This window comes from Bos indicus, chromosome 3, assembly GCF_029378745.1.
Source record: "Bos indicus isolate NIAB-ARS_2022 breed Sahiwal x Tharparkar chromosome 3, NIAB-ARS_B.indTharparkar_mat_pri_1.0, whole genome shotgun sequence".
Classification (NCBI taxonomy): Eukaryota; Metazoa; Chordata; class Mammalia; order Artiodactyla; family Bovidae; genus Bos; species Bos indicus.
This window is the reverse complement of record NC_091762.1, coordinates 9,521,408-9,529,253: the sequence shown is the minus strand read 5'-3', so window position 1 is coordinate 9,529,253 and position 7,846 is coordinate 9,521,408.

The following is a 7,846-nucleotide window of genomic DNA, read 5'->3' as shown; positions in this document are numbered from 1 at the left end:
CACCAGGGAAGCCCTCCTTTGCTCATTTTTAAATTGGGTTACTTGTCTTTTTATTATGGAGTTGTAATAGTACATAGTTTTTCTAGATAGAAATCCTTCATCAGTTATGTGATTTAAATATTTTCTCCCATTCAGTGAGCTGTCTTTGCCCTTTTTTGATGGTGTCCTTTGAAGCACAAACTTTAATTTTGATGAGGTCCAATTTATCTTTTTCTTTCATTGCTCATGCTTTTGGGGTCCTATATAATTCTTGGGTTTCCCTGGTAGCTCAGACAGTAAAGAATCTGCCTACTATGTATGAGACCTGGGTTGGATCCCTGGGTTGGGAATATCCCCTGGAGAAGGGAATGGCTACCACTCCAGTACTTTTGCCTGGAGAATCCCATGGACACAGTTATTACTTTTAGCTGTTTATTTTGAGTTAAGTTTTTTATATGGGGTGAGGTAAGGATTGAACGTATTATTTTGCATGTGGCTATCTAGTTGTCCCGGGGCAACTGTTGAAAAGACTGTTCTTTCTCATTGGATGGTTTTGGCCCCTTTGTAAAACAAATCAGTTAACCACAGATATATAGATTTACTTTGGAGTCTTAATTCTACTCCACTTGTACCTATGTCTTTTCTATGTGCCATCACCACATTTTTAAGATTTGTTTTTTTGTTGCACTGGGTTTTTGTCGCTGCCTGCAGGCTTTCTCTAATTGTAGAGAGCACAGGTTCTAGGTGCTCAGGCTCAGTAGTTGTGGCACACAGGCCTAGGTGCCCCATGGCATGTAGGATCTTCCTGGACCAGGGACTGAACCTGTGTCCCCTGCCCTGGCGGGTGGATTCTTAACCACTGAACACCATGGAAGCCCTCATCACACTGTTTTGATTATCATTGCTTTGTGGTAAGTTTTTAAAGATTATTTTCTTCTTTTGAGTCCACTGTGATGCCATATGAGTTTTAGGATTAGTTAGTCAATTTCCACAAAGCAAGCTGGGATTCTGATAGAGATTTCATTGAATATGGAGATTAGGGAGTAGAACAGTTCCCAACTGACAATGGTTCAGCTTACTATTTTTTTACTTTATGGTGGTGTGTAAGAGATAAACATTCTGTAAAAACTGTACTTTGACTTTTGATCTTTTCCTGGGCTAGGGATATGTGGTAGGATATTCTTTCAGGACGTTGGGCAGCAACAGTGAGCCACAGCTCCCAGTCAGCCACACAATCATGAGGGTAAACAACCAATACACTTAAAATCATTCTTTTTCACTTTCAGTACGGTATCAATAAATTACATGAGATATTCAACACTTTATTATAAAACAGGCTTTGTAGGTTTTGCCCAACTGCAGGCTAATATTAAGTGTTCTGAGCATGTTTAAAGTAGACTAGGCTAACCTATGAGTTTGGTAGGTTAGTGTATTAAATGTATTGGCTTAGGATATTTTCAGCTTACAATGGGTTTATCAGGACATAACCCCATGGTAAATCGAATAAGATCTGTAGTGACATTTTAACAATGTGCTCCATGAACATTATTTAGATCTTTCTTAACAATATTTTGTAGTTTTAACAGTACTTCTTTTGTTAAATTTATTCTTAAGTATTCTTCTCCCTTAATCCCAAGTATTCTTTTTGATGCTTTTGTGAATGGAATTGTTTTCTTAGTCTCACTTTTCTGGACTGTTCACTGCAAATCATAAAAATACAATTGATTTCTGTATATTGAACTTAAGTCCTGCAACCTTGCTGAACTCATTAGTTCTAATAGTTTTTTAGTGGATTCCTTAAGACTTCCTATATCTGCAAATACAGTTTTATTTTTCCTTTCCAATCTCAATGTCTTTTCTTTTTCTTGCTTAATTGCCCTGACTAAAACCTCTGACTAAAGCCAAAGCCTTTGACTGTGTGGATCACAATAAACTGTGGAAAATGCTGAAAGAGATGGGAATACCAGACCACCTGACCTGCCTCTTGAGAAACCTATATGCAGGTCAAGAAGCAACAGTTAGAACTAGACATGGAACAACAGACTGGTTCCAAATAGAAAAAGGAGTACGTCAAGGCTGTATATTGTCACCCTGCTTATTTAACTTATATGCAGAGTACATCATGAGAAACGCTGGACTGGAAGAAGCACAAGCTGGAATCAAGATTGCCGGGAGAAATATCAATAACCTCAAATATGCAGATGACATCACCCTTATGGCAGAAAGTGAAGAACTAAAGAGCCTCTTGATGATAAGTGAAAGAGGAGAGTGAAAAAGCTGGCTTAAAGCTCAACATTCAGAAAACTAAGATCATGGCATCTGGTCCCATTACTTCATGGCAAATAGATGGGGAAACAGTGGAAACAGTGGCTGACTTTATTTTCTGGGCTCCAAAATCACTGCAGATGGTGACTGCACCCATGAAATTTAAAAGACGCTTACTCCTTGGAAGGAATTTATGACCAACCTAGACAGCATATTAAAAAGCAGAGACATTACTTTGTCAACAAAGGTCCATCTAGTCAAGGCTATGGTTTTTCCAATGGTCATGTATGGATGTGAGAGTTGGACTATAAAAAAAGCTGAGCACCGAAGAATTGATGCTTTTGAACTGTGGTGCTGGAGAAGACTCTTGAGAGTCCCTTGGACTGCAAGGAGATCCAACCAATCCATCCTAAAGGAGATTAGTTCTGGGTGTTCATTGGAAGGACTGATGTTGAAGCTGAAACTCCAATACTTTGGCCACCTGATGCGAAGAGCTGACTCATTTGAAAAGACCCTGATGCTGGGAAAGATTGAGGGCAGGAGGAGAAGGGGACGACAGAGGATGAGATGGTTGGATGGCATCACTGACTCAATGGACATGGGTTTGGGTGGACTCTGGGAGTTGGTGATGGATAGGGAGGCCTGGCGTGCTGTGGTTCATGGGGTCGCAAAGAATTGGACACGACTGGGTGACTGAACTGAACTGAAAACCTCTGGCAAAATATTGACTAGAAGTGGTTATGGCTGATATCCTTGTATTGTTCCTGATCCTTAAGTATGATGTTAGCTGTAGATTTTTTGTGTAGTTGTACTTTACCAGATTGAGGATGTTCTCTTCTATTCCAGCCAATGGCACCTTAACATTCCCAAACTGAACTCAACACTTGCTCTTTGCTCTACTTCTGTCACACTCAAATCTCTCAGTTGACACTATTATCTCCTGTTTTCTCCCTAGAAGCAGAGTCCAAGAAAGGGATTCTGTGCAAGTGGTTTATTGAGGGAGTGCTCTCAAGTAAAACCTATAATGGAGTGAGTGAAGCAAGATAGGACAAGAGGAAAAGTTAGGCAAAGATACAGGTTCAGCTGATAAGTTTAGCTTCCACTGGGAACTCTTGGCACATAAATGGCTCACCTTGAGGAAAGCAAGGAATTTTGTACCTTAGTATCATTTGCTGACAACACAATTACTAATTACATATCATCACTGATAATGCAATCCCTATCAGAATCCTGACTGACTTCTGAACAGGAACTAATATCATACCATTGACTGTGGTGTTATCCCTGGGAAGGAACAACCTTCCAGGGATTTCCAGAAGTGGCTTTTGTTGGCAGAGAGTGATTCCCAAGAAGATGCAGCAGTGAGCTATTAGCAGCCAACACTCACTTCCTGGTAAAGAGGCTTTGAACAGAGTACCAACAATGTCTACTATATTGGGGCCATTTGTGTTACAAAGTTCTCTATATCTAAGCAGTTTCTCCATAAGTCAAGTTAGTCACAATTTCTGGAAACACAAGAGGGTTTGCAGTTGGTCCAGAAATTGCAGATGACACTCATCATCTTCCTTCAGTGACACCTATTTCAGATTCATCTTCCTGCTGACTACAATTTTTGTTAGTCTAGATAGCTTACCTCTGGGGTGATCCAGATCTTCATCCCTGAGGGTTCTGGGCCCCTGAAGATCATGCCCTACCAGGCCGTAAGTGTTTAGTTATTTACAGTTAAAATTGAGTACAGGAGAACTAAAAGTTAACCCAGGGATCACATGTGCATCAAACACTTTTCTGTTTGTATTCATGATGTAAAAGTGATCCTAACTCCTCATCACAGAGCTAATTATCCCAGACAGTATGGCAAGTTTTCTGCCTGATAATCTGCTGGCATTAGGAGCCCAAAGTGACCAGATGGCAGCCATACCTTTATTAAGATTCTTATGCTGTGCCTGGTAGAAGCATCTCCACTCTGGGAAACAGGATCTCCAGACCCACAGAATTTAAAGTTGCAAGGACAGGAAGTACAAATGCTTCAAGTGGCTCACGGAAGTGATATTGAACAGGGTCACGCCTATCTCCACCCCTTGGTTCCAGAACCCATGAATTCTACCTTTTGTGGATAAAGCACCCTATTATGGTCATGTAGGTTTATACTGTATTGTGAAGGACAGCACTCCATCCTTAATGGCACCACAGATGCACCTTCAAAAGGCCATCCCACTACTCTACCAGGTCAGAAGCTTCTGGTAAAAAGGTATTTTTAGGAGCAGTGGGCCCCACTGTCATGTGCCCATTACTGTACTTGCTTTGCCATTAACTGAGAACCTTGTTCCACGGCATTCTTACGTAGGGCCCAATGCCAGCAAATGGCTCAGGCACTTACAGGCAAAGCAAAATATATCAGTCCTGATCAGAATGTTAAACTGTTGTTTTTTCCAGAATGGAAAAGGTTTGATGTAATCAACTTGGCACCAAATGGTGAGCTGTTCTCATTGAACAGTGGTACTTAACAAGGGGATCAGCACTGCTCTTTGATGCTGACAAGACAGACATTTAGAAACAGCAGAGCTCAGTCAGCCTGGGTAAGAAAGGAGTTCATGTTAACAGGTTGAAAAACAGGCTCCATTTCTGCCACCACAGAGATTCTATTTATAACCACACTATGCACGAACCGGGATAGCTGAAATTGTCCCAACTAAATTATCCTATCCATACAGTTTATTTATTTAGTGAATACAAGTCCCACTTCTGGGGAATACAAGTCTCACTCTCACAGATCCACCTAAACACTCTTTACCAGACCCCATTTTCTGATCTTGCTCCTTTTGGGTCCTTGACCAACCAGCCCACTGACTCTGAGTTCATGTATATCCTTGCCTCCAGCCACTTCTTTCTCCAAAGTGGATGGTCAACTAAACTGCCTAAAGTCCTACTCATTGAGAGAATTTCCCCTCATCACTGTCTCTTAGGATTCAGGACCACTCAGGAAAAGGCTATTGAGAAGCAGCAGTCCTCACTTGGCTTAGTTTGCCCTAACATGATCAAGCTAGGCCATCCACAAACCAGACTTGGACTTTTTCCTCTGTCAAATGGTTGAAGGAATTCTTATGTTGCCATAGGTATGAGCTACAAGAAAGGTTTTAGTGCAACAGATATAGGTAATATGAAGGCCTGAGGCCCTTTGTTTAATTTTCTTGTGCCAAGTTTGCTTGGGCTTCTTCCAAAGTGAACAATTTCCACTGTAAAATATATTGTTATTGTATCCACCGAATCTTATGACTTGGCATGTCTGACAATAACACGCTGTTTATATGGGCAACTGGTCACATAGTCACTTGATATTTTGTGGTCAGACACTGAATTTCTTTCAGGACCTAACAGTATGCCAGGAGATGCTTTGCAATGGTGAAACTTTCTCTACTGCAGAAACAACCACCTAACTCCAGAACCCTAGAGATCTGTGCTGGAATTCTCCTACTGTGGATTGCCAGACAATTCACACATCTTTTCTTACCACAGGTACCTCTAGTACCATGGAACTTTCCAGGTGTTATGACCCAAGCAGCAGGACTGCTTGTATGGTAGTCTGGACCTGCTGTGAAGGCCAGTATTGTATTCCCAAGCTCAGACTATGCTGCCTCCAAAACTGTAATATGCCTACCAAGGTATTGAACTTCTTAGGATAAAAGGCACAAGATACAATAACTTATATTTACCTTAGAAAGGATCATTGGACACGTAGAAACTTAACCAACATGGCAGGGCCCTGCGTCTTTTGAAAAATTTATCTTCTACCCTCTGGAGTGTATGTGTCTCAACAAGGAATCCAGAATAATTGACACTGTTTGTTCATCAGATCTGATTAGTACATCCTCAATACCTGAGTAGTATAAGCTTAATAAAGCAAACAAATGGGATATATTACAGAATATCCAGATTCTTTTGGACTGTACTGTGACAGGGAGAGGAAGAACTAACATAACTCTATATTAAAATCAAAACATATATTGTTGACCATCAACTGCCGCTCCAACTAATTCTGATACTTCTTCCTGATTAATATTGAAAGAACATACTCACTAGATTGGGAAACTTTCTGTTAAAAAAAGGCCAAATAGTACAAATTAAGAGCCACATACCTGTATCAGAGGCTGTGTCACTCTCCAGTAAATGTGTCCAACCTCTTACGAGATGGGCCACAAGGGAGTGTGTTTCTCTCTCGTGGACTCAACATGTGTTTGTAGGTGAAAAGTCTTGTTATCTCTACAAGCCAGAGAAGCTCATCCAATGTAAGATTTGTTGTGTTCAACCAGAATATCAAGTCTAGTTGTAAGGGCCAGAACAGACCCTACAGTTGTAAGGGTCAGGACTACTAACTGCGCAAGTTTACAGCAGTCCGTTTAGTCGGTGTTTGCAAGGGCCAGATGGTGAGACTAAACGAGGATATGATGGGGACCAACACCCTGTACCCTTTTTAACTCTTAAAGAATATAACTAATTGCTGCCATTTCCCCCAGAATGCAATAGTACTTATTTACTATTCTCGGCAGAGGTGGGGGTGTAGTTTTAGGGATTCTACTTGGGCTTTCTGCCGACTGCCAAATATGTCCATTCAGATTACCTATCGCAACTGGAAAAATGACTATAGATTTTTGGACCCACCGTGAGACAGACTTGGGCAAGCACTCCAGTTATTACCTGATCCCCTATTTTCCTACTGTAATTGGGTTGGGGTGGGGGCTGCAGGGATAGGAGGTGTGTGGCAGTGCTCTAAGTCCCTGGGTTTCAGTGTCAACTCAGACCCTGTATCCTTGTATTCCAACTAAAAAAATGTGGACAGTCTTCTTTCCTGAGTGTGTGGTTAACTAGGTAAATGGTGTGGTCAACTGAGGAATTTAGCCTGAAAATTGTCTCAAGCCTAGAAACTAGGCAAGGAATTGTGACCTTTCATTGAAGTTACTGACCTCAGTCTTCTGTTCCACCATTCTTGGTTACTCTTAATTATATGTAAATTGATTTATCCTCCTTGACTATCTATGGCCTCTAGGACTCACTGTCCATTAGTCCCCTCCTCTTTGACCATGCTGCCCTTATGGAAATTCATTCACTCTGCTTCTGAGAGTGAAGTGTTGCCATTTGGTCTCTGCTTTCAGAGGCAAATGCTAGGATCCTATCATCCCCACCACTACCAGGGAAACAAGTTCTTAAACAACATCCTCTTCCATCAGCCTCCACCCAGAGACAACCCTTCTTAACTTCTCAAACATGCTGGTGACCCCTTCATCAGGGCCTTTCCTTTATAAAAAATTTTCCCAACGCCTTCCTGAGAAACAGTCAGCAGGTGGATTTTCCAGTGACATATACATTCATTCTGGCATGCATACTTCCGCTAAGACTTTTGATCACTTCTCATATGGTCTGTCATTTCTCCCTGACTTACTGTGGGCCATCATTTCTCCTAAGCTCCCCAAAAGCCATCTCAATAGCATAAGTGCCTCATGGGATCCTTGGGCTGCGGGTTCGATCCCTGGGTCAGGAAGATCCCCTGGAAGAGGGCATGGCAACCCACTCCAGCATTCTTGTGCCTGGTGAATCCTATGGACAGAGG